Source organism: Peromyscus californicus, unplaced genomic scaffold, assembly GCF_007827085.1.
Source record: "Peromyscus californicus insignis strain IS unplaced genomic scaffold, ASM782708v3 Scaffold_21__1_contigs__length_65335640, whole genome shotgun sequence".
NCBI classification, from domain to species: Eukaryota; Metazoa; Chordata; class Mammalia; order Rodentia; family Cricetidae; genus Peromyscus; species Peromyscus californicus.
This window is the reverse complement of record NW_026294514.1, coordinates 30,578,523-30,606,039: the sequence shown is the minus strand read 5'-3', so window position 1 is coordinate 30,606,039 and position 27,517 is coordinate 30,578,523. Positions and strand designations below refer to the sequence as shown.

At 41.9% G+C, this 27,517-nt stretch overlaps 1 long non-coding RNA gene across 2 annotated transcripts in view; it reads left to right on the top strand.

The window, feature by feature from the left end:
- Positions 1 to 27,517, top strand: part of LOC128117733 (uncharacterized) — a 120,510-nt gene that overhangs the window by 49,224 nt on the left and 43,769 nt on the right. The window contains exons 3-4 of one of the 2 annotated variants that reach the window (XR_008220893.1): positions 8,994 to 9,055; positions 9,861 to 10,898. This is a non-coding gene — a long non-coding RNA (uncharacterized LOC128117733). Of the gene's footprint in view, positions 1 to 8,993; positions 9,056 to 9,860; positions 10,899 to 27,517 lie in introns of those variants that run through there. The other variant, XR_008220894.1, reaches the window with a different exon arrangement.

The window sequence follows — 27,517 nt, the reverse complement described above, 5'->3', positions numbered from 1 at the left end:
TATATTTTTGTTTTCTGTCGAGCTCTGCACGTCATGTAGCAGGCTTGATTGCATCATTATCTCTGAAGACTTTAAGTACAAGGCATGGGGAAGAGTCAAGGACAGAGGAAGAGAGATGTGAAGAAAGTGGTGAGAGGGTAGTGGAGGAAATAACTTTTCTAGCATGCATTTTTCTTTTGAAAATCAAAATGCTAAAATAAAAACCATATTCCCCTTTTCTCTATAAAAGTATTTTCTTGAAATTTGGACTAGAGAGAAAATGAGATTGCCATATGATAAAGAAAAAGGAATGGGTTCCTAAGAGAACATGTAACTTGATTAATCTTTGTGTTTAGGATTAGCTGGGGGAGGAGGAAGGCGCTTTTGGATAGACAAATTGAGAAAAGAAAAAAATTCAAAAATAAATCAACATGATACTACAAAGTCCCTGAATGAAATACTCTTGTGCCCTCTAGGGAGAGATGTAGTTTGTTGGGGTTTTTTTTCCTCTTTACTCTTTTGAAAAGCTCACCACCCAGCTCCCAAATAAATCACACAAGGAGGCTTATTCTTAATTATATATGTCTGGCCTTAGCTTGGCTTGTTTCTTGCTATCTTTTCTTAGCTTAAATCAGCCCATTAGCTTTTTGCCTCTGGGCTTTTTCCTTTCTTTATTTCTGTATATCTTATCTTTCACTCTTACTCCATGTCTGGCTGTGTAGCTGGGTGGCTGGCCCCGATGTCCTTCTCTTCGCCTTTTCTTGCTTTTTCTTCCTTTCTCCAAGATTTTTCCTTCTATTTATTCTCTCTGTCTGCCATCCCTGCCTATCCTTTCTCCTGCCTTCCTATTGGCTGTTCCACTTTTTTATTAGACCATCAGGTATTTTAGACAGGCACAGTAACACAGCTTCACAGAGTTAAATAAATGCAATATAAAAGAATGCAACACATCTTTGCATCATCAAACAAATGTTCCACAACATAAACTAATGTAGCACATCTTAAAATAATATTCTGCCACAGAGAGGGGTGTTAGAGAGCAAGCCCTGGGCCTCATTCATGCTAAGCAGGTGCTCTATCATTGAGCTACAACTCAATGTTAGAGTCCCTTCAACTTTTGTTTTATGTGCAATAATTTATACTTTCTAAGTAAGTAAATAAATAAAACAATCTTATAACATAGGCATCTGGTTGACTAGAGCTGCAAGGATTAGTTTAAAGCATATCCACACTTCATGTATGGGATAAGCGGTCTAAAACCCCAAGATGGTATCAGGTTCTCTGTCATTGTTAGTAATAGAATTTATTACCCACACCCTCTCCCTGAAGAGACTTTTCTCTCCAAGCCTGCAACTGCATGAGAGCAGCTTCCCCCAGTTATTCTGTGTTCATTCTCCTGTCACAGAATGGCCCACATATTCATGGCAGTCTCCACCAAGCATGACAGTTCTCCTCAATACCTGGGACATTCTTCCTCAGAGTCAACTCCCTTGGTCATGTGTCAGGGTTCCTATACTTTCCGTTAATCCAACCATTTCTCCTAAGTAGGGCCTCATGTTTGAGTACCTTCTTAACTTATGATGCCTGTCTTAGGGTTTTTATTGCTGTGAAGAGACACCATAACCACGGCAACTCTTACAAAGGAAAACATCTAATTAGGACTGGCGTACAATTTCAGAGGCTTAGTCCTTATTGTCATGAAGGGAAGCATTGCAGCGCAGGCAGACATGGTGCTGGAGAAGGAGCTGAGAGTTCTATATCTTAATCCACGGGGAACAGAAGGAGATTGCCATACCAGGCCTAACTTGAGCATATGAGACATCAAAGCCCACTTCCACAATGACACACTTCCTCTAATAAGGCCACACCTACTAATAGTACCACTCCCTATGGACCAAGTATTCAAACACACTGCAGAAGACATAGACTATAGACATAGACTAATGGTCTATGGGGGCCATTCCTATTCAAACCTCCACCACGCCTAAGCTATACAAAATTTTCTAGGTATTTATTCAGATAAGGTCAGAATAAAACAGGAGACAGATTCCTACATCTATTTTTCAGACAACAATTTTTTCAATCTACTGACTTTCCTGAAGTCTCAGCATATATAAACCTGGATGGTAGGTAAAGTTAAAGTTGAGAGATTTTTCAAAACCTTGTGAAAGATTGGTTTCCTAGATTCTATGAGTCTTGTGCTATAGATATGTGCATTTTAGAGCAGGGAGCTACAATTTTTTGTTAGATTTTCAAAGGGTTCATAGTCTGAGAAATTAGAAATGCTTTTAAATCATAATTGTAGTTGAAGTGATTTTGTGCAAAATAATTTTAAAAGATTAATTAAAGATGGAAATTGTCTTAAAATGACATAAATGTTGCAAATATCTTATAGAATCAAAATTTTGTCTTTTTTGATGACGGGGTAAGACTTTTTCCCTCTCTGTGTTTCTGTTAGCTAATTGATAGTTTGTGTTCGCCTTATAATAAGCATACTCTTAAGAGAATCAACTAATAATTCCAGATTCAAGGAGGACCTGGGTTGTGGGCTCTAGTCCAGACTACTTCATAGGCTGAGACAGAGACAGGAGGATCACAGGTTCAAGGCCTCCCTGGGCTACAGAGTGAGTTCAAGACTCTCCATAGCTCCTCTAGATAAAAAGCAGAGGTGGGAGTTGGTGATTTAGTTCAGCGCAAGACCCTGGGGTTCAAACCACAGTACTTCCAAAAACCACAAAATACAGCTCCATACTCAAATGGTTACAAATAAAAGAATCTGAAGACACCAGAGAAACAATAAGAATGCAGAGTTCCAGATTTTTACAATTTTCTAGTGAACACTTATAATCGTCAGGCTCACACTTAATAACATTTATTAAATGGCTTGCCTTTGTCTTGTCTTTAGAAAGCGTTCAGCTTAGTTGAATCAACAACTCCAGTCCTATTTTATTGACTTAAGTAAAGTTGAATTAAATAATGTCACTAATATTATTGGAGTCCACAAAGGAGCCCTCTGTATATGACATCCTCACCCCACCAACGTTCTGCATAAGTTGACAATAAATAGCAAGCAGTGAGGCCAGAGCACCCCTTTCATAGTGAAAGGGGCTCTGGTCTGGGTTTTTACTTTAGTACTTTATCCAACTTGATGGTGCAGCTAGAAGTGAGGTCAGGACTTGACCACTTCATCCCAAGAGGACCTAGGCTTACACTGGCCTTCCCAGGGACCAAGGGGTTGAGGGACCAGAACGCAGCACACTCATTGTAGGAAGAGAAGCCAACCTTTCCAGGTATTCTTCTCAACTTTATCATTTGTAAATTAAGCCCTCACCCCAGGGGTAGAATGAATGGAGGGGATGGAAGGATTTGGGCTGTGCTTTTGGGAAAACCCCATATTGTAGAATCAAGAGCAAAGGAATTTCCCTCCAACGGTACCATGGACAAATAGTTTCATCAGATTCAGGAGTAAACCTGCCTGGCCTGGGTTGGCACATGATTAATAGCTGGCGGAAGTACACAGCTCTACTGCAGAATGGTGTCCTAGCTGAGTGTCTGGAGTCAGCATGTTTTCCAGAGGCGATGACGAGACTCATTTAATCCTCCAGCCTCGTAGAAATCAGTTAGGAGGATTTTATAGTCAGTAATACCCATTACACACAAGCAAGCCTTGTCCTGCCTGTAAGAAGTTAAACATTAGAAATGTTTAACCTTCTGTTTCACCTAGCTTCACTTCAAAATATGATTTTCATGTATCACTGAGTTTTCATGGACATTGGGGAATGTCCTTGCTGCAGGCAAAGCTGAAAACTTGCTCATCTAAAAACTCTAGAGTTTTCAGGATGCTTTATGACAGTGCAAAGACATTTTTATATTATGAAAGTATTGATAACAGAAGTGCAAAGCTATTCATATAAAGTTTATATAAGTCAAGGCAACTCTAGCTGGATAAGGGTGAGTATCCTTCACGATGATTAAAAACTAAGGAAATGTGTTGACTCCTCCAAAAAAAAAAAAAACTTTGCCAAAAAATTTAGCTTGAGTAAACTTAGCAAGACATAGATATTTGCTTAAAATACTTTTCTCTACATGGATCACTCACAAGGCTTTAAGTATGACCTGGGTTTGAGACTACCTAAGAAAAGGTCTAATTGTCTTTGTTTGCAAAGTTCTCAAAAGGGAGCAAAGTAATTATTCAGAAATGTCATTCTTACTTTAAATATTTCAACCCCCCAAGACAGAAGCATGCATATGCATCATAAAGACTTATCAAATATGTGCTCATCCTTACTCTAGGTGAAGCTGTCATGAATGCTCACTGAACTATCTCTATTTCTTTCCAAGAAGTGAGGAATCCCTCCCAGTCTTCTTTGTGGGGTAGAGAAGGCTTCTTGTTTAGAACCCACACCCACCCTCTCTCCCTCCCTTCTCCTTCTCTCCATCACTACAGCTTCACAGAATGTTGTGACTGGAGAAAGCTTCTGTGCATCTAAAGACAGATTCATGAAGTAACTTCACAACTACAAGTCTGAATGATATTAAAAGCATATTTCTAAGAAAGGTCTGGGAAGCCAAGGTGGGGGTCAGAATACAAAGTATTCACACTGTGACTTATATGCTTACACATACAGATGTTATCTTGGCTTTGCAAAGTCAAATCTGGCGTGTAGGGTAGATGAGATTGGATCTATACAGCAGAGAGGGCTATTGCTCTTTTTGGCTGTAAGAGAAGCTGTGCTGTTACCCCCATTACTCATCTCAGTACTGCTGCATGGGATCTAATACTGTTTCTCAAACCATTAGTCACCAGCCAGCACTTGGATGTGAAATCAATTTAGTGTGTATTTGAAAACTAAATAAATAGACTAGAAAAGAGAGGGAAATGACAGAGGGTCTTGTACAGAATAACGTTATTTATTGTTATGTAAAATTTTCATTTGATTTGTATGTGATATGAATGTGGGACTGCCTCATGCAATGCATTTCTTCCTTCCTTCCTTCCTTCCTTCCTTCCTTCCTTCCTTTCTTTCTTCCTTTCTTTTTAATTATTTCAAGACAGGCTTTTATTGTGTAGCCCTGGCTGTTCTGGAACTCACTCTGTAGACTAGGCTGGCCTTGAACTATTGCTATGATTGATTGATAAATAAAATGCTGATTGGCCAGTAGCCAGGCAGGAAGTATAGTGTAGGCAGGACAAGAGAGAGGAGAATGCTGGGGAGAAGAAGGCTGAGTCAGGAGACACTGCCAGCCACCATGAGAAGCATGATGTAAGATACCAGAAAGCTATGAGCCACTTGGCAACTTATAGATTAATAAAAAATGGGTTAATTTAAGATATAAGAACAGATAGCAAAAAGCCTGTCACGGTCATACAGTTTATAAGTAATATAAGTCTCTGTATGTTTACTTGGGGGATGCTAGTGGGAGAGATTTGTCCTGACTGCCGGCAGGCTGGGACACAAGAAAACAAATCCGCCTGCCTCCACCTCTTGAGTGCTGGGTGGCATGAGCCACCACCGCCCAGCTCAATACAATTCTTTATGTTGTTTTTGTTTTTTAAAAAATATTTTTTGCCGGGCGGTGGTGGCGCATGCCTTTAATCCCAACACTCGGAAGGCAGAGGTAGGCAGATTTCTGTGAGTTTGAGGCCAGCCTGGGATACAGAGTGAGTTCCAGGAAAGGCGCAAAGCTACACAGAGAAACCCTGTCTCGAAAAACCAAAAAAAAAAAAAAAATTTTTTTCATGTATATGCACACATGTGTAGGCACATGCTTGTGCCCACAGAGGCCAGTAGAGGGTGCTGGATCCCTTTGAAGCTGAAGATGCAAGTGGTTGTCTGTTGCTGGGAACCTAACTCAGGTCCCCTGAAAGAGCATCAAACCCCATCTTTCTAGCCCTGTAATGCATTTCTTAATGTAGAATCTTATTGTTCCAAAGGCTGGAAATAGAAGAAAACAAATAAGAGGAAACAAAACCCAAGGGGTTAAGACAAATGCAGCCTTAAATGGTCCCCAAAGTCCACGTGCTAAAAGGCTTGGTGTCGGTGGATTTTTCTGTCCCACCAGACAGCTCCCAAATCATGACATGGGGACTTATTATTATGAAAGCTTGGCTGATAGCTTAGGCTTGTTTTTAACTAGCTCTTGTAACTTAAATGAACCCATTTCTATTCATGTATGTGCTGCCGTGAGGCTTGCTTACCTCATCTACATACTGTCCATCCTGCTTTGCTGCTTCCTCCTTGTCTCTTCACATCTCCACCCTTCTTCTTCCCAGTGTCCTCTGTGCCTGGAAATCCTGCCTAGCTGTTGACTGTTCAGCTCTTTATTCAACCAATCAGAGTGATACTTCTTCACAGTGTACCAAAAGATTATTGCATAACAGCTTGCTGTCCAACTGGAGGAGCTACTGAGAGGTGATTGAAACTTGAGGGGTGGAGCCTAGTTGGAGGAAATGAAGTTGTGGTGCTATTTTAATTGTGCTGAAATGTGATTTTCTTTGTATATTAATAAATAAAGCTTGCCTGGAGATCAGAGGTCACATAGCGAGCCATAAACAGAAGTTAGGCGGTGGTAGCACATGCCCTTAATCCAATCACATGGCAGGCAGAGTCTCTGTGTGGTCAAGGACATAGCCAAGCATGGTGACATGAGTCTTTAATTCCAGTACAAACCATAGAGACCTGGAGGTCTGTATAGACAGGCAGTGACAAGGAAGTCATGTGGCTGGGCTTAGAGCCAATGAGAAAGTAGAACAGAAAGGCAATAAAAACAAAGGTTACACAGAAAGAAGCTCTCTCTGGGGAAGTGACAGTGGTGAGGTGGTAAGATCAGGTAGTTGTGGCTCTTCACTAGTTCTCTGATCTCTTTGGCTATTACCTCTGTATTTGGCTCTGTGTTTCTTATTTAATAAGACTGTTTAGAATTTCGACTACATGAAGTCACTTGAGGTGTGCCCTGGAAGGCTATTGGGAGCCTGGTTCTATCTCAACCTCCACAGCTATACACCAGGATGTTTTGCATTGCCACCGGCCCAAAAATTATAAGCCAACCAACTTTGGAACTATGAACTGAAACCTGTTCAATTATAAGCCAAAAGGAGACTTTCCTTCCTTTAAGCTGGGTTTCTTCCTTAGTCTCCCTCTCTCCTGGTAACTCTTTATCTTGTCCTTAACCAAATACAAAGTTCTTAGATGAGCAGAATACCTTCTGGAGAGGTCTCCTGCCTACTCTCCCATTCATATCTCTCATCCCGTTCTCCCACAGCCAGATCAGATTCTTTGCAGCTCTCCACTAGGTTGGGCATTCCATTTTCCCAGTCTTTATATGAGCTGTTTCTCTTTTCTTGTGGAGAAATTCTGTTCAATAACTTCTGGTTGTCACTAACATTGTAACACATATCTATAGACATATGTTATATCCATAGTTATAGATATATCTATAGATAGACCTATTCTGTCATCTATCTGATAGATTAATAGATGATAGATATGCATATATATGATAAGTGAAGAAAATTTACCCTTTTTACCTTGAAACCACATCCTCTTCCCTTTTCTTTCTCTTTAAAAATAATGCTGATTCTGAATCAATTGATTAATTTCATTATCCAGGAATGGCTTTCAATCCACAAGATTGAAAAGATGTAATTAATTCACACATGGGAATACCATGAAATAAACTAAAAATCTCTCTCTCTCTACCAACTTTTTTTTTCTGTGTTTCCCCCAGGGCATTTCTGGCCACATTCAATGCCCCTTTGCCTTGCCTCAGCCAGAGGTACTCATGGTAAAATCATCTTAGTGCCACTCATTCACCAGCTCTGCTTAGCTTGGGAAAGTTCATTCACACACCAAGTGTCTGTCCATGTCAGTTCTGACACAGACACTGCGCAGGCTTACATGAAGCTCCAGTCTTGTATCAGCCCTCTGGAGTCAAGATTCTCCTGGTTAATCTGGCTGAAGAAGTTAACTTTGTTAGGTTTACCCATAAGCATAATCCTGGACGTTCTTTTTGCGGCTTAATCTCGCCTTCATTTTCAAATGAAAAAGCAGGTCACATTTAACATCTGAATGTTCTCAGGAACGTAGGAGCTTTAGTCTAGAGCTTTTGCAACTGATGAGTGTGTTTGAAGTCTTGGTGGGCTTCAAAGGTAAAAATCAGTATGCACAAAGCCAAAGTTAGAATTTAGTGCATAATTTCCAAAGAACCTTACACACAGTTTATCCCAACCCCAAGTAGGTTATAATCTCCTTCAGGGGAGACAAGATCACAGCTTATAATGTGCATGTATTGGCCATAACTTGATCTGTATAGATACTCAATATGTATTTTTCTGACTAGTAGATTAGTGGCTAACATAAAATATTAATCCAAAAACAGAGACAAGACAATTGTTAAGTATATAAAATGCACATAAAATTTTCTTAAACATGGATTTTGATCACTTGGTTGGTTGGTTTAGGACACTATCTTCCAGAAAAGTCTGAAACTTTATCCTTAGACCAGGCTGGTCCGAAACTCACTATGTAACTTGAATTAACCATGGATTTTGAACTACTAATTTCAGGGATGATTGTGTCAGTGTTTGAAAACTATTTCTGACCTCGCCATATTTACCTGTGTTTATTTTAAATAACATGCTTGAGATGAATATAAACCCACTGTTGTTCTGTGAGATTGCTTTTATCAACATTTAATACCCATCTTATTTTAAGGCAATTGCATGGGATAGGCACAGCTCATTAAAGCGGTTTCCTTAAATAAAGACTAAGTGGGAAGGGTTTATGGTGACCTTCCAATCAGATTCTTTTCCCAGCTGGGTGATTCCTGAACAGATGGCTGCCTCTTCTTAAGTCACAGTGTTGCTTTGTCTTACACCCTTACCATCCTTGCCCACAGGCTTTTGCTGAAGCTTCTGCTGGCTTGATATTCCCAACCCTAATGTTTAACTTTAAAGCGCTTAGAACCCAGTGACAGAACCCAGTGACACCTAGCCGGGGCTGTTCTCCCTACAGGTCTCCCACCACAGAGGCTACTCAACTACACCGAGAGAAGAGAAGAGAGGGACACAAGCCTGGTGAGTCTGGTCTCCTTCAGGGCCTGGGTTTGAACTACCAAAGTGGAAAATGGTCATGGCGGCTCAGAAGGCAGAGGTCGCCCCACAACACCTCCCCCTCAGTCTCCCAGTGGGACTCAGCAAACGTGGCTTATTCTCATACAGTTCTACTTGCCTTGTGTAGGGCATGTGCTGCAGTGTGGGGTTCATGCCTCCTGAAGCTAACAGTGTGTCGTTTCTTGCAACCCATTTAGAACATGGTCCCTTCGGGGTGGAATAGAAAGTGTGTTCAGGAGTGATGATGGGAAAATTCTTACTTGCCACTCTTCGTGTCAAATAAGCACCATTTCTTCCCTTATTCATCAAGTGTTAGATTATCACCAAATGATTCTCAAATGCTCCCAGAAAGTTTTCTCACACATGCACGGAGGTATGGCCTCTACCCTTCCTAAAGGGGTGGGGCTGCTCTGATTGTAGCCTCTTACATTAACACAAGGAGGCAACCAAACGTGTAAATAGGCTGACAGCGGGAGGTTTTCCTCGGGAAAAACGGTGACCAGGGATCTAAGATACACACTTCCATTCTTCCCCACCTTTTGAGTATAAGTAGAACCACCATGAAATGTTTAATTTTGCTTTTAAATGAGGGAGAAGTAAAAAGAGGTCCAGGCATAGTGGGATAGCACGCTTTGGACAAATAGTACATTTAAACTCACAACCATTACTGAATAGAGATTTTTAAAAAATGAGTGAGATGGTCCTTGGGTGCCCAGCTGATGCTCTTCCACACGATTTTCCCATGTGCTTGTCCTCTCTTCTTCTACAGAGGACAGGCCCTGTTCCTGCCACAGATTCATCGCCATGCTTGGTTCCATGGGCCGTGTTCCTCAGTGAGTGAGGTGGGTTGCTGTTAGGAGAAGGACCCCAGGCTCAGTGGCATTCGGCACTGGGAGAGTGGTAGCATGGGCACTCTCTCTGCTCTGGGGTCAGGTGCAGGAGGTTTCCTTCTTTCAGTCTCTGATGTGTGCAGTTAAGTGTGAAGACTGGAGGTCTAGTTCAGGCCTCACACATTTTGCTTACCTGAGCAGCTCTGCCACACATCATTGGGCAGACCTGTGTGCACCTGGCTGGAGATAGAGAGGTGAACTAAACAGTTTTGTGTTGCAGAAGTTCTCAGGATCTGATGAAGCAAAGATAAAGCAGTGCCCCCAATACTGGAATGGTTGACCACAGGCTCCACTTTGGTGTGTCCCCCCAAATAAGTGTGCTGGAAAATTTGTTCCTTAAACCACACTGTTAGGAGATGGGACCTATCGTGAGGTTTTTGAGTCAGGGAGATGGACCCCTTAACTCATAGATTAATGCCCGTCTTGGCTGAGTGACTGCTTGCTTTTGGAGAACTTGTTTCACTATGGTAAGGTAGGTTGTTACAAAGCATATTTTCCCCTGCTGCTCTCTCTTACACATCAAAGCAAATCCCTTCAGTGAGCCTCCATGGGATGATAGAGCACCCAGGCCATCGTCACAAGCTAAACATGATAGAGCCATCTTCTTGGGCTTCCATAACTGTGAGGCCGTGCAACCTCAGGTATTCCGCTACAGCAGCAAACGGTGCACAGAGACACTATCTGCAGGCCTCCTTCACCTGTTTATATGCTGATCATCGGACTGACTCCTCTGTGATCTGCCTTCTCCCTACATCAACCTGTTCAGCACAGGTCAGTAGCATGTGTACCCCAGCAGCTGCTTCCTCCTTTCCTTCCTTCAGTCATGAGGACTTTAAGAGCCCTGGGGTAGATGTTTATACTTCTGATTTTGGATGTTCCTTCTGCATTTCTATGAATAAGTGCTCGCGTGTGCACACACAAACACACACACACACACACACACAGTCAAAATGATACAGAAATGGTGTGGAGGGAAGTCATATGGTGGGAATAATGATAGATAAAACTAGATCAGAAAGGAAAAAAAAATGAAAATCTGCCCTAAATTAGCCTAGAGCGAAAGTTCTGTATACATAAATGTTATAAATATATCACATTTAGCATTATATAATTGGGCTTAAAAATTTAGCTAGCAATAGATGGCAAAAGGACTGTGACATACAGACTTCCTAGCTGGCAGAGTGGGTTGTTGAACATTCAGATCTACAGTGCACACTGAACTTATCCCAAATGAGATGCAAGATCCCCCAGTAGAAGATGAGCTCCTTAAGCCCACGGATGGACTTCTAGACAATGGAAATTCTCCTCTTGATGATTACTGTGTTCAAGGACAGCCAAGGACCGCACATCCAGAAAGAAATCTTTTTCTTCGAAGCTGTCTGTGTTAGCTCTTGGGAACTAGAAGGGAGAAAGTCGTAGTTGGGAAATGGCCCAGACCAGACGGATGTTGGAAGAGGTTTGTGTTTAAGGACAGAACAAAGAAGCGCACCCTGGAGGGGTCAAGGTGCACCGCACTTTCCTCGGTGATGAAAAGAAGGCATGATGAGAGGAGACACCCAGGACTTGAGAGAATGGTTGAGTTGGCACAAAGCCAATTTTATTAGCCAAGAATGACAAGACATATTGAACAGAGGTGTCAGAGCTGTGAGCAGTGTATAGAGCAGAATTCAGAACAGAGGGAGCTGCCAAGTTAATGAAGGCAGCGCCTGGGGCTCCAGGAGAACGCTGAGCACTTACATTCTGCCTGTGGAGTTCAGCCTCCGTGAGAATCAGAAACACTTCCCTAACAAGACCAAGTCATTCCATCGCAATGACCAAGAAAGAGGCCAGCACCTTATGGAGCCATTTTATAAGCCATTACAGATCTCGTTAAAGACCTGTGGTGGCCATAGCATCTGCTTTGAACCTTAATTCATCAGAGAACTGAAGAAGAGGATTGAATTCTAGAAGGCCACAGCTCCTTCTGGAAAAGCCTCAAGAAGGGCTCCAGTGACGTACCCTCTGACTGATGAAGGAGGGCACACAGACCGGAGGTGGCATGTGACGCCCCTGGCCGTGCCTGTAGCTCTGTTCGTTTGTAAATTTCCTTCTCCCATACGCTTGATCAGCAGATTTTTACTACAGATTGATTTGGTGTCAAATCCTAGCCGGAAAAACATCAGCAACCAATAAATAAGATGATGCGTCCTTTCATTTTCTACCTGTAGACAGTTATTTCTAAAGCAATTAGTCTTTGACAGTCAAGGGTATTATGAATGGAAAGATGTTTTGCTTTGGTTTGGCTTATTTGATCCAGTATCTCTATGTAGCCCTGGCTGTCCTGGACCTTACTGTGTAGCTTAAGCCAAACACCTTGTGGCTATTCTTGTCCCTTGGCCTCTAAGAGCACTTGGCCTGGAAGGTATTTATAAGTATCAGGGATTTCCTGACCACCTCACGTTCTAGACCTGTACAGGTATAAGAGGAGGTATAAGCACTCCAAGCCCTTCCTTTCAAAGGCAGAAACCAAGGAGGTAAAAAGAGGAAAAGATGTTTGTCCAAGACCACTCAGTAGGCTTTATAAGCAACAAAGCATTAAAAATGAACACACAGCCAGCCAGTGGTGGCACACGCCTTTAGTCCCAGCACTCGGGAGGCAGAACCAGGCGAATCTCTGTGAATTTGAGGCCAGCCTGGTCTACAGAGCAAGTTCCAGGACAGGCTCCAAAGCTACACAGAGAAACCCTGTCTCAAAAAAACAAAACAAAACAAAAAAATGGACACACAGTTCGTAAGTGTCAAAGGAATCTGCTCAGCCTCAAGAAAGGAGAGTCATGGTAAATATTCTAACACCACTACCAATTTAAATCAAACTAATTTAACTACAGGCATCTTCACAGTTTCCAAACACAATATAAACACACACACACACACACACACACACACACACACACACACACACACACACACACAACTTGGCATTCATCAACCTAATGATCACAGAAGCATATTCATTCTGCATTTGTAGCCAGGGAAATGGCCTTGTTTTGGAGACTGAAGAGACCATGGGGACATGTGCAAGCACATGATTAAACAGAAAACCATTGTTTCCCAAGCTCTCTATTTTCTATCATCTTAATTCCAGCATCACAGAGTCGTTTCTGGCACGAAGTGGTGTCAACAAAAAGAGAAATCCATGCCACAGCGTGTCGGGAGCATCAAGTCGGGCCATAGTAATGGGATTGCTCTTGACTAACTAGCTAGCTGTCACATGCTTGGACAGACCACTGAAAGAGTGACCAGTTGGAGTGACAGCCTTTGTCACTACAAAAGTGACTCAAACAAAGAAAATAGTAGGAAGCCGAAAGTCAGGAAATGGAGATTTGTCCAGTCTTTGTTTTGATGTCATAGCTTAATGCTGATGGCAAAACTCAAAAGTATTGGCAGAGAAGCAAGGATACAAGGTGAACACTTAGAGATCTGGATGATTAGCCAATGACTCTACAGATGGAATGTGACATTTGCTGGTTCAGTAATATTCTAGTTTAAACAGTTAATTCAAGTAAAAAAATAGTATAGACCCTTGAAAGGAGAATGTTGGGATTATTAATCATGCTTCTGGCAAATTCCTCAGAGAACTGTGCTGTCACATGCACCATGCAGATGGATCTGATCAATTAATATACTTCATTAAGCAACTGGATATGTTCTTGAGCTGTATGTAACACATTCATTCATATATATAATAAACACCTCCATGCAGAGGTGACCATCTCCTTGTAAATGAAAACAGGGCCTCAGGTCTTGGTGCTTTCTTTCTCTGGATTCCCCTCTTTCTCCCTCCTTTCTTCCTTCCTTCCTTTCTTCCTTCCTTCCTTTTTACCTTCATCAGGTATTGACTTGTTACCGGGCTCCAGGTAGAGTAGTGCTACATGTTTCTAATAGGTAAGTGGAGTGAATCTGGAAGCACAGGCAAGTTACATAACCCCTGGGTCTTGACTTCCTCCATTATAAAAACATGAGAAAAGCTACATCTATGTCAGAGGAATTGGGTAAAAAACAAAACATAAACATAGCTACTCAAATGACTAATATAAAGTGAATGAATGATCTTTGCTACATAATACAACTGTTGATGTATAGACAGATGAATCTTATTTAGAGGGGAATAATATTATTCTGGGGACAAATCTGTCCCTAGATTTGCTGGTATCTTTAATTAAGTCATTATTTCTACTCATTCTGAGGTCAGTTATTGTGGTGGTTTGAATAAGAATGGCCTCTATAGGCTCTTATGTTCAAATGCTTGGTCATTCAGGAGTGGCATGACTTAATAGGTGTGACCTTGTTGAAGGAGGTATGGCCTTCTTGAAGGAAGTGTGTCTCTGGGGGTGGGCTTTGAGGGTTCAAATGCTCAAGCCAGACCCAGTGTCTCTCTCCTTCCTGTTGCCTGTGGATACAGATGTAGCACTCTCAGCTACCTCTCCAGCATCATGTCTGCCTGCATGCTACCATGCTTCCTGCCATGACAATAAGGATTAGGCCTCTGAGACTGAAATCCAGCCCCAATTAAATGTCTTTATTTATAAGAATTCTGGTGGTCAAGGCATCTCTTCACAGCAATAGAACACTGACTAAGACAGTCATTGATTTAACTATTATTTTCTTGTTGTTTTTTTTTTCACTTTGAAACACAAATTATCAGTCTCTATTGTGCACGAGGGCTGATATTGATCAGTCCTATATTGCAGTCACATTTGTTGTAGAGACCTCCTGGTGGAGGTCTCTAATGAGATTGCCCATATGCCAGGTCCCTGGGAGGTTGTTAGGGACACTTCCTTCAAGGAACTGATAGTCTAATGGTAAGGGACATGGTGACAAGATAAACAGCAGCCCAACACTGAGATGTGGTCTAAGTAGACCCGCAGAGATGCTGGGGAACCACGGGAGAGGGTCCAGCTAGGAGCAGACCGGTGGGAAGGGAGTTGGATGTGGAATGGATTTTTACCATAGGAATGGCAACTTCACAGAAGATGGAGCAGGAGAAGATGTTATAGATGGATAGTTTGATGTGTATGAAGAAAGGGATGCATGGAAACTTACTGCACATCAGAGTAAACACAGTAAATCATTGATTATATCCATCAGAGGCATCAAAACATGACTTAATAGGCTGATAGTGCTGTTACGAGAGACCTTGTGAGCCATTAAAGATCAGAGTCGTAGACCCACAAGTGTAAATGATGGCCATCTGCTAGAAGATTTTGAGGAGGAACAAAGATGGCTGGGTTAACATGTCAGCAGGTATCATGGTGGGAATGTGTGTGGGTGCTGAGGGGCAGTCTTCAAAGGCAGCTACTTGCTGGTCTGTTCTCAGGAGTGACTGTTCCTCCATCCTCCCATTATGCTGACTGGGGACTCTGGACAAAGGACTAATATGCAGATGTTTAATTCACCTGCCCTGGTGGGAAGCCATATGACCCAAATAGCCAGAGCTCTCCTTGTTACTAACATCTCTGCCACAACTATAGACCACCATCCAGCGAGCATGAGAACCAAACAGGGAAGTAGATAGGTGAGTTCAGTTAAGCACTGACATCATTTCTAGAAGACAGGTTACTGAATTCATGACTCATACTGGGTGGGGGAAAAAATCAGTGAAAGAAATACAGAATTCATGACTCATATTGGGTAGAAAAATCTGTGAAAGAAATAAGGTGAAATAGGTTGAGTTTAATTGCAGTCCAGGAGACTAATTTCAACTAAAATGTAGCTTACTTCCAGGACTTTGGGCCAGCTATGTTGACTGCAGGATATTTACAGAGGCATACAACATCTGTCTGAGCAGAGAGAACTGGGAAAGTCTTCAGCTCTGGGGTCTATGTCTAAATCCAGGATTAATGAGAAATGCCAGGCAAGGAGAAGGAAGTTCTAGTGTTCTAGGAGTTAAAAACCTGGGGTCCTTTCTGGTGTTTCTAACCTGGGAAGGTGTTAGAATTAACAGACAGAGAATGAAGCAGGCAAAATCCATATCTCTAAAATTTCTGTGTTGAACTTGAGGCGATCCTTGTGTGCCTGGCAGTTCAACCATTACGCCTGTAAAGAATCTGCAGTATATAAGAGATTCCAGCACAGTCGACTTTGTAATTAGCCATGTGATTCTAGTTTTTGTGCCTAATTAAGTAGGTGATTTCGGGCTAAAACTCCAGCGTTCAAGGTTCTAAGAACAGTTGGGTAAGTTTGTAAACAGCAATTGAAAGATTTAAGAGAACTGAAAGGTCATGATAGTCTGAGTTTAATTTAGTACATTTTTTAAAGAACTGCTTGGGTACTTGGGAAAGTTGAGCTTGTTGGTCAAGCATTTGAAGTACTTAAAAAAGAAAATCGTATATATTACATTTATAAATGCGGTTTAAGGGAATTTAATTGCCAAAATTGTAAAGTGCCTCTTAAAAATGTATTCGATTTATGGGTAAAACAATAAGATCTGTAATTTGAACTTAAAAGCTTGAAGAGAAAAAACTTCATTACTCCAGTATATGGATTGTGATCTTAGTAATGCAGTAACTGTAAACAGTTATAATTTTTTTTTATGTATACAAAAGCTGGCCTTGACGACTCCAGGGAACTCTTACTGGTTTTCACTGGGATCTGCTTTGCTCTAAGGCTTGTCGCTGGGTTTGAACTGAGAGGTAGGTGACTGGTGGGCCACTGTGTGCAGAAGCCGACAGTCCTGAGAAGGAGGTTCTCAGGCCAAGCATGGTTGGAACACTCTAAGGCCCAGACCCACTCAAACTTAGCGTTTGCTCCAACCCTACCTTTATGAATGGGTACTTTGTTCCTTTTGTGTTAGTCACAGTATTCTTTGCTGTGATCAAATACCCGAGAGAAAAGGAGGAAAGTTCATCTGTGTTCACAGTTTCAGAGGTTTAGTCCATGGTCATCTGGATTGATGTACCTTGGTCTCTACTGAGGCAATACAACTCACATTAGACAAGAAGCAGAGAGAGAAAGGGGCCTGTGACAAGATCCAGCTCTCAAATATATACACCCTAGTCATCTTCCTTCCTCATCTAAGCCCCTCCTGCTGGTTTCCAGAATCTTCCAAAATAGCATCACCAGCTAGCGATCAGGCCTTCCGCAATGAACTGTGGTTGATACTTCCTGTTCATATACCAGGACATGTATTTGCTCTAGCTGGTGGAATTGTATCTTAGCCATTTCCAACTAGTGTTGACATTTTTGCTGTGGCCATGGATTAGGGGATGTATATTGATAGCCCCGGTGGATAGGATTCGGCTGTAGAAGCTGAAAACCAAACCAAGCATCTCTTGCAATTTGGTCCTCACACAGCTGCCTCCTGAGAGATGTGGCTCCACATTTTTCTCGTTTTCTGAGTATACCCAGATGCTTGGCTCTCCCTGAATTCTGCAGAAATTCTCTTGCATCCCAAGGCCAAGGAGCTGGTAAGAGCCAGGATGAACTTAAGGGTGGACTTACACCCTTCTCACACCCTTCTCCTCTTTGATTTTTAGTCTGAAGATATGGGAGCAGGAGGGATGCTTGGCAATGGAAATAACTGCAAGTGGTTATACATTTTTGTACCTTTATCTTATTGTGTGACTTTGCTTCATACTCAAAAGAGAAGGGGAAATAAAATATCTGTAGGACAGAGGAGGTTCTGATTCTTGAACTTAGCCACTGTTCAGGCCCCACAGCATGATACTCTAACTTCAATTGCTAACGGCCCATGGAACTCTTAATTAACATTAGGAAATTATGTTGAGGATGTAGCTCAGAGGAGAACATTTACTAGTCAGTGTACAAAAAGCCCTGGATTCCAACCCCAGTGCCACTGAGCAATAGAAAAGAGAAAATTGGACTCAAATGAATAAATTTAGGGAGAAAAATTAGTTGGTAGAAGAATTGGAGGTGCCATGCCTCAAGTGTCCGGCTGGGGGTGCCTTTTAAGCAATTGGGTACATTGTTCTGAAGCTCATGAATCTAACTGAAGCGGCAGGTTTTTAAATGGTTCTTATTAAGATACCTACTGACGTTTGTTTTTCCATGTTTCTCTCCACCTTGCTAGTCGGAAGTATTTTCACTTAGTACCAGCCAGTGTACTGGGCCAGGTATCAATGTGTTTGGCTTAAGTAATGGACTTAATTAAGTGATCCTGAAGTATGTGTTAGGGACTTTCAAGTCATTATGACAAAATGCCCAACAGAAAACCTTAAGAGAGGAGATGTTGATCCTGGCTTGTGGTTTCAGCAGGTTCAGCCCCTATTTGCCTTGCTGTGTACACTTGGGCCAAGTATGGCCGTTAACAGTCTATGGCGGACAGTGGCTGGGACGATGGCTTAGCGGGTGAAGTGCTCGCTGCGCCAGTATGGGGACCTCACTTATGGCTCCCAACCTCCTTGCAAAAGATGTATACGGTAATGCACATCTATAACCTCAATGTTGGGTAGAGATGGGTGAATCCTTGGGGACCCTTTTGCCAGCCAATCTAGCCCAAATGGTCATCTCCAGGTTCAGTGAGAGGTTGTCCTCAAAACAATAAGGTGAGAGGGGATTAGGAACGATGCCTGAAATAGCCCTTTGACCTCCACACCTGCACACATGGGTGAGCTCACCTGCACCCACCTGCTTATGCCATACACATATGTATACATGTATGTACATACAAGACAGTATGTGGTCAAGGACAGCTTTATACATGGTAGACAGGAATAAGAGAACAATACAGGAAAGATCCAGAAAGAATATACCCTGAAGACCTGCCCCCGAGTGACCCATTTTTTCCAGCTTGGCTCTACCCTCTAAACTTCTAAAACTTTCCAAAACAGACTACCATCTGGGGGCCAGGCATTCACATCACGAGCCTGTGGGGGATACTTTCCTGTTAAATCCATAACACGATAGATCTGCTAGACAGGGATTCATCTCATTATCTTCCCGTCATGGCCCTGGAAGGAGGTGGGTGCTGGTGCAGCTTCCTTGGCTCAATGATTCTAGATCTTTAGAATTTTCTCTTGGCCCCTAGATGGTTCCTGCCTCTCTGGGCACTGAGTCGACATTTGAGGCAGGGTCAAAGAGCAGGCACAAGTTTTATTGGTTTCCTTTAGTGAGAAAGACCTTTCCTTCCACTCGGAGTTCTGTGTAGCATTGCATGGTGTCAAATGACTAGCTATGGCTACAAGGAAAGCTGGGAAAGTGAACGGAAAGAGATGTTGAGTAGGTCCAGGAACTGGGGTGTCCAATGTTTGACGTCTAAAGTGCCACACTCACTAGTCTCTGGACCAGGAGCACGAGCTCAGACCTGGCTGAATGCATCCGGTGACTTCGCAAGTGTGACCTCCTGTCACGGATCTTGACTCTTTGATGAAACATTCTCTGGACCTTTGAGCTCAAACAATCCTTTACCAAAATCTGCATAGGAAAAAAAGGATTGGTAGCATGTGAACAATTCAGGATCTTTCTATGTGGGCAACACGTCTGGATGGCCATAAAAATCTGCAGATTCTCCCTTCAAACGCCAAAGTGAGAGAGTCAGGAAAGACGGAACGATGAGTAACTTCTGATGAAGAGTCCCCTGGCAAGCCTTGCCCATCAAAGGCCTTTGTGAAGTTCCTTCAGGGAATGTGTACGGAGGAAAGGCATCCAGTCACAGAGGACATGCTTGGGCAGGGTGACACTTGTGGATGAAAGCTGAAAAGCTTGGATGTTTCTAGAAACTTCTGGCTCTGTCTTGCCTTACTTGAACCAGTGAGCTATCCCTCCTAAAATAGCAACTTTGCAGCATTGAAGTGTCTTAGCACATGCAAAAGAGAATAAAGAAACAACCCAGACAAGCCAAGAAATGAACCCTTCTATGGTTTCAATGCTTTAGTTTCCATATTTACCAGCTCAGGTCAATTACGACACTTGGGGTGTACATGGTAAATCTATGTCTGTATTCGAGTAACACATAAAATCAAACCTTTATCGAAAAGGCTTTGGTTTTACTTCCATCTCTTTCTTGTTCTCGAAAGCACAGCAGAATCCTTGCTTTATCTGAACTCAAGGGAAGACACAAGACTCTACTCAGTTGAAACTGGAAACTGGGATGGTGAGAGAGTTCAGTGTGTAAAGCCGATTGCCACACAAGCCTTGTGACCTCCGTTCAATTCCCACAACCCATGCTAAGAAGGAAGGAGAAAACAGACTCCACAGAGTTGTCCTCTGATTTCCACATATATGCCATGGCATGGGTATGTGCCCCCCCACACACACATAATAAATTTAATAAAGTAAAATAAATTGAAACTATGTGGTATTCCTGTCACCCACTATCCACCAGATACTGGAGACTAAAAAGACTTTGTCACTAAATATGTGATTCATGATTTATGCCTTCATTTCCAAAATGATTTCTGCCATTTATTTACTTATAAGACACTTAGATGCATATTTAGTTTTAAATGTGCTTTCCTTTAAGTAGTAATGAATGTTCTTCCCAGAACCTGATTTGTCTAGCGGACATTTTGAAATCAGATATTCTTCTGCTGGTTTTTATTATTCATTTGCAAATTCTTTGTTTTAATATCTGATTGATGTTCAGTCAGCAAGGGCTCCTAATATATGCTCAGCGGAAGACACCCTCAGCCTCCAACTTCTGGGTCACACTGTTAATATTTCATAGCATCTGAACACGCTCTAGGAGCTTATTAACCTATATAATGAGATAGAGAATTTTATTCACTAACATTCCAGGGCCCGTTCCCTATGAGATTAATGGCAGTCACCAAACTTCCCTGGGGGTCCGCGTGAAGCACAGGATCACGGATTGGGAGTGGAAGACGTGAGTGGAATGGCTGCATGGGAAGCAAGCAGGGACAGATGGCACAGTGTTTCAGGGAAGGCAAGGAAGAAAAATGCAAAGAGAAACCGAGAGAGGGAACACAAAAGAGAATGGGTGAGGAACAGAGCAGGTGTTGTGGAGTCTATGTGCATGAGGATGTGTTATTAGGAACTTCTGGGGCATTTCACCACATGAAATGCTATCTGTCATTAAATTTGTGCACAGCTTTTCTAAGTAAACAAAAATAATGTAGAGTATTAACTATAGAACTCATAACGCACATGGGTCTCTAGACTTACATACCCTTTGCCGTCCATACCTTCATTTCTCCTGCTTCTGAATCCTGCTAGACACTACCCCATGCTGTTCCTGGGTATTTGACTTTTAAAAAAAATATCTACATATCACTGGGATCATTCAGCATTTGCCTTTATTCTCCTGGTTATATGAAAATTTTCTCAGACAGTAAACTTTTCAAGAAGTCACTACAGGAAAGGTTAAAAAGATAATTAAAAATTAAACATATTATCTATATTCACAGCGATTCAAATGATGAGCAAAACAGGATAATCTTGCAATAATCATAAGCATAAACTCTTACTAAGAATCTAGGAAACAAGAATTAGAGAAAAGAGTGAAGGACTTCATTGTCACTGGTGAAGTCCTTGCTGTTAAGAGGCCAGGTGACTGTACGCATTTATTAAAAATCAATAAATCGAACAGGTCAGTTTTAATAAAAGGATTACAGTATTCACAACAATGTATGAGGTTGGCTATTTGTTCTAGAAAAAGTATCAATAGCCAGAGACCAGCCTTAACGTTGTTGGGATGTATTTGGGTTATACTTGGGATTCAAGCCTCTTTGGTTATTTCTTCCTTTCTGTCCAAATGTTTCCTTAAAGTGGGAAATGCTCCAGGGAGTTACTATTTGCTCTGGAGAGTGTGCACAATAGAGTCTTGAACGTGGAACTCAGTGGCCTGTTTCCCAGTCCCAGCTGTGTCATAGCAGTAATTCATTTCATCTTTCTTCCCTCTCTTGAAGTTGTAGCACAGAGCTGGGAGAATTAAACGAAATGTCTGTAAACGGTCCTGCCACCGTGTCTGCCCATAATGAGTTTAATGGATCTTGCACCTGAATCAGCAGAGGATAGCTAAATTATACCAATGGGCTATTTTTACCCTCATCTGCCCATATGGGGTAGAAGCAAAGAGTCATTTCTATTACTGGGACAATTTTCTAATCAAGAGATACCTCAGGGATTATCAATAAAAAATTTAAATTAGTATCAACAGACTCATTATTTCCCCCCTTTGAAAAAATATAAAATTGCTAAATTTTAAACCAACAGGAAAGTGAGTGGAAAAATTAAGACATAAAACCCCCATGATTTCTGCTATACACGCACACACACACACACACACACACACACACACACACACACACACACACCTCCAGAATGTCCACTATTTGGTAACCTTTTTTCCCATTAATCAGGCCAAAGGCAACATTTATACTCTAAACCACTGGAACTGAAAGAGAAAGTACTGGGTGACCATTATTCACCCAGTAGTTACATTAAAGAGCAGGGGGCCTCTGACCCATGGAATCGAGAGTGCAGAGAGATGAAAGGGCCGTGGCCGCACGATGGGCTCAATTCATAGAACAGGGCGGGTACTGTTCTCTCACAGCCAAGAGAGTTCTTGTAAAAAAAAAAAATCTGATTTCTATAGGGCTCATCCCCATTGCTCCCATGATTCCTTCAGTTCAGCATCTCTGCCACGGCTAAGGAGCAGCAGGATGGAGTCAACACACAGTCTCTGCCGTGAGTGCCAAAAAGGTACCCAAGGGGCTTTACCTTGGTCTTCATCCAAAGCAACAGCATCTCACTGCTAATTAAAGCTACATAACACTCCAGGGTTTCCACCAGGGAGAAAAATAACTGGAACTTTTTCCAGTATCCTTTCTTAAATGGATGGTGATTCCAAAAATAACCCTGGGCACTCAGAACGTACTGTTGTGCAAAAGAAGTCAGGAACGGACGTGTCTTCCGATCCTTGCAGCTCTCCTCCACCCACAGGTCATAATCTACCCACTGTCCTTGACTAAATAGAGGAATACAGGGTTTCTGTTGCACCTTCACATGGCATAGACAGGAGAAACTGAGGCCCAAAATGTGTGTAAATTCATATCGTATTAAAATAAAGCCGAGGTCTTCTGATTGCCACTGATTTGATATGACCTTGAAGGGTGGATAAAGGCAGACAAACAGTTTAGATTAAAACCTGACATGTAAGATACTGGAATACAATACTGAGAACTTCTGAAAATGGCCATAATCAAAAGTTCTGAGATAGACTTCATGTATATATATATGAAAGGAGGACACAATTGTGTTTCCTTCAATTTCCAGTTTTGCTTTAAAATCAGAGACTTCGGATTGTCTCAAGTGGATTAGGGGGGTCTGTGGCTTCAGACAGAACTCACTATCACTCCCCTGTCTTAATAAAAAGAGTATTCATTGGCAACGGGGACCCACTGACAACACAAAGCCCACCCATGCCATTTCTGAGTAGCTGTCAAATATGAGGTACAGGCTAAGCAAACATCAGGAGCTTCCTCCTCAGCAATGTATGCGGCATGCATTAATATGGAAATGGATGCAACTCCAGGCACTCTGGAAGTTGTCAAGGCTGTTCTCTTGTGACAAAGTTTCCATGTCTCCGTGTGTTCTACGGTGCTCCCTTGATTTTAAAATCTGTGCTTACCTGATGTATTGTAATTACGGGATCAAAAATGACAGGATGATGCTATTCCAAAGTTCAAATGAATGATAATAATACCTTAGGTGTAGATAGTGTCTTTCTTCTGAAAAAGTAAAAGAGCTTTTGCATATATTATCCCATGTATCCTCTCACTACCCCACATGGTATTATTAACCCCATTTTACAGATGGGGACCTGGGCAGGTAGGATACCTAGCCTATCGTGGATCAGGGGAGTTACTTTAGCCGCTGAGCCTCCCCAGTAGGAAGCACTGCGGTGGCTTCTTCATGCTGAATGAAACAAGAAATTAACTTGTGTCAGCAGGAGCTTAGATTGCTCCCTACCTCCAGCTGCAGGTCCTACAATGCCATCTCATCCATGCTACTAGAACTCAGGTAATTAGATCAGTCACGTGCTTTCTTCCTTTCCCCTACAGACACTTTTGAGGATGTAACCACCACCTTGCCCTTTGGAGTCCACAGAACCGAAGATGCCTGAATGATTCCTCAGTGAGGCAAGCAGATGATCAACACATGAGATTCATATACTCAGGGAGCTTGCCAAGGAAGGAGATTGAGGCATACAGAGGACTGGTCCAGGGATACTCTTACAGAGAAGTAGCCTATGTGCTTCCCACATCCACCTAGCAACATGCATATAGGTTATAAGATGAACGCTTATATTGTAAATCAGCCTAACAAGCTGCTGGGAAAGGAGTCGTGCTGTCCCTTGGCAAATTTCCCTTTATAGTGGCCAGGAAGGCAGGTCTTGAGTTAAATTCTGACTTCTCCAAGTTGTCAATAGCAATGGAGAAAGTGAGCCTCTCTCTTGGCCTGGGACACAACCTCTTTGTTCTTTTCCTCTCAGGCTCTGACTGTTCCCTGAGAAGCCTTGCACACGCAGCTCACACATTCTACAAGCTCTACCCAAATACCCTAAAAACAGCTTCCCTGAAACTTAGGGACACCGACTAGGGCATGGTTAGCCTCAGGATGTTGGAGCAGGGGAGGAAACCCTCAAGAGTGCTGAAAAAAAGTAGGAAGTCTAAGAATAGTGTTTCTCAACTTGTGAGTCAAGATCTCTTTGGGAGTTGAATGATCCTTTCACGGGTTGCATGTCAAATATCCTGCATAACAGATATTTACATTATTATTCATAACAGTAGAAAATTACAGTTATGAAGTTGCAACAAAATAATTTCATGGTTGAGGGTCACCATGACATGAAGAACTGTGTTAAAGGGTCGCATCATTAGGAAGGTTGAAAACCACTGCTCTAGAAGGTGGTGGATTCTGAGTGGGCACATCAATTTGGCCTCTTGGATTCACCAGAGTATGGACTAAGTGGGGATAAAGGAGGATGAGAAGAGAGCCTAAGGTAGAAACCATCCTGTCAGGGTCAAAGATCAGTACTGCTGATGAAATTCAACATACGTCATTACCAGACTGGAAACAACTTTGAAGATGTTTCTTTCAGAATCAGAGGCCATGCAAAATTTGTCTCTCCCCAAGCCCATCCCAATATAGGGCAGACCCAAACCTGCAGCCATTTACATCCAAACCCTAGAGTCATGTCTGAGTCTTTCCCTAATGCCCACACTGATGGGAAAATGTTGACAAATACATCCAAACTCCAACCATTTTATCTCACCTACTCATCGCTACAGTGTGTGGTACCATCATCTCTTGTCCTGAATTTTACAGGAGTGTCCCAACTGGGTTCCTACATCCACCTTCATCCCCACTCTTTGGCCTCTTAGTATCTGCCCACAGCAAAGGAGCCACGGGAGCTTCTTGAAATTCAAGTTGACGGATTGAGTCATCTGCTTAACAGACTCCACTGACTTCCCAGTGACGTCACTGAGAAAGCCCAGTCTGGTACTCCTTCACACATCAGCTCCTATCACTTCCCCTCATGGCCTCACTTCTGCTACACTATCCTGCTGACTGTTCCTTGGAGTCACGAAGCACATCTTCATGCCTTTCTTGCTGCTCCTCTTCCAGGGAGAAGGCGCGTGGTGACGTATGACCATGCCCTCCCTCGCTTCCTTTTTATTTTTATTTAAAATCATCTTTACACAGCCACATACCCAAAACCATGGTCCCCTTAAATCTACTTTAGCTAGCCAGGAAGTGCCACAGATATATTTTGGTTATATATACTTGTCACCATATATGAACCGGAAAGTGAGTTCCATGAGGGTAGGCACCAAAGCCCAGAAATGTGTGGTTTTTACAGTACTCACAAAATAAGACATTCTTGTTGACCATCAAATCCTAGAACTGGATTCTGAAATTTATTTGATACCATTTTAGAAATGTTCTGTGCTTAAATTAAAAGGGAAGTTTTAGGGAGATGTGTCTTGATGCCAGTTGGGACATTACCTCACATCTCCAGACTGAAAGCTATCAGAACAGCTGTCCAGTGAGCATTTGCTTTGTAAAAGAAAGAGTGACATTCACTTTCATGGGAACTGTCCCATCCTGTACATCATTCTGGTCCCAATCCATCTCCTCCATTTCTGAATGATGTGATCTGCCTGAGTGAGTGACCTCGAGGTGAACTTCCTTGAGGTAGCATGTAACTTTTCCAATCCCCCTCATTTCTGGCTCTTGTCTGTAATTATATTGTATATTCTTGTTTATTTCTTATTTGCAAATGCTGATTAGGAACTCCTAATGCAACTTATTTCCATAAACCACACATACAAACAAATGATTTTGTACTTGAATCTTGGCTCATGGTGAAGAAGCATCTCTAGTTTTGGCTTTAACTCTCACAGATGCATCCTCCTCCACTGGTCCTTCTCCCGACATCACACTTGGATGAGTCATGGGTATGTGAGTACTTCAAGTCACATGAAAAGGACAGAAAGGAAAGCTCAACACTATGACAAATGGGAAAAGATTACTGACGTCCTCTAAGTCCAGCCCCTCTAAAGACTGATAGGAATTCCTGATTATTCCTGTAACTACCATGGGTTGTAGAACACAGGAATGTAGACTCCTCCTACATGTGTTACCATGGAAAACTGTGACAACAGAAAGTAAAGGAATAATACAAAAGTACTCTTGGTCTTCTGCCATGCCAACATTTTGGTTTGTCTTTTCTGTCTAATCTTAACAATTTATTTAGTCTAATTTTATCATTGAACTTTATTCATTTACATAAGCGCACATTATTCTTTTTTAGCGAATATAAACAGAGGATCAAAAACAATATAGCTCACATATAGTCTCAGTGTTCAGAAAATGCCCCTGTTAATAACTCAGAAGTCACCCCTCCACAACATACCTAAGCATACACTCATGTATGGATTTTTAGGGTGTGTGTATATAGTATATAGTATTTCTTTCAAAATTCTGTAGCACAATATATAAAACTACTTTCATCATTGAATAAGTCATATCATCAAATGTTTTCATATCCTTAAACATTTGAACTATACATTATCTCATTATACAGATATATCAAAATGTTAGCCTTATTTGATTGCTTTGGGGTTTGATTTGTTTGGTTTTTGTTCTTATTGTTTTGTTTTGCTTTCTTTGAGAGAAAATCTCACCATGAAATTTTTGTTGGCTTGGAACTCACTATGTACATCAGGCTGACTGCAAACTTGGAAATAATCTTTCTGCCTCTGCTTCCTGAATGATAGGATCGTACATGTATAACACCATGCCTGGTTCAAATGTAACTTTTCAGCTCCCATTACTAAAGATATCTGTTGTTTTCCTCTTTTATTTGTTAATTTTTTTTTATTTTTTATTTTTTTTTATTTGTTAATTTTAATGTCATCATCATTTCAAGAAAATCCTTTTCTTTACTTTTCTTTTTAGGTTTTTAGATAATCTTGCTATGTAGTGGGTCTAGCTTAGGATTCAGGATGGCGCCCAGGACGGCCATAACTTGGGCTTCTCCTGCCTTAGCCGCCCTAGCGCTATGACTGCA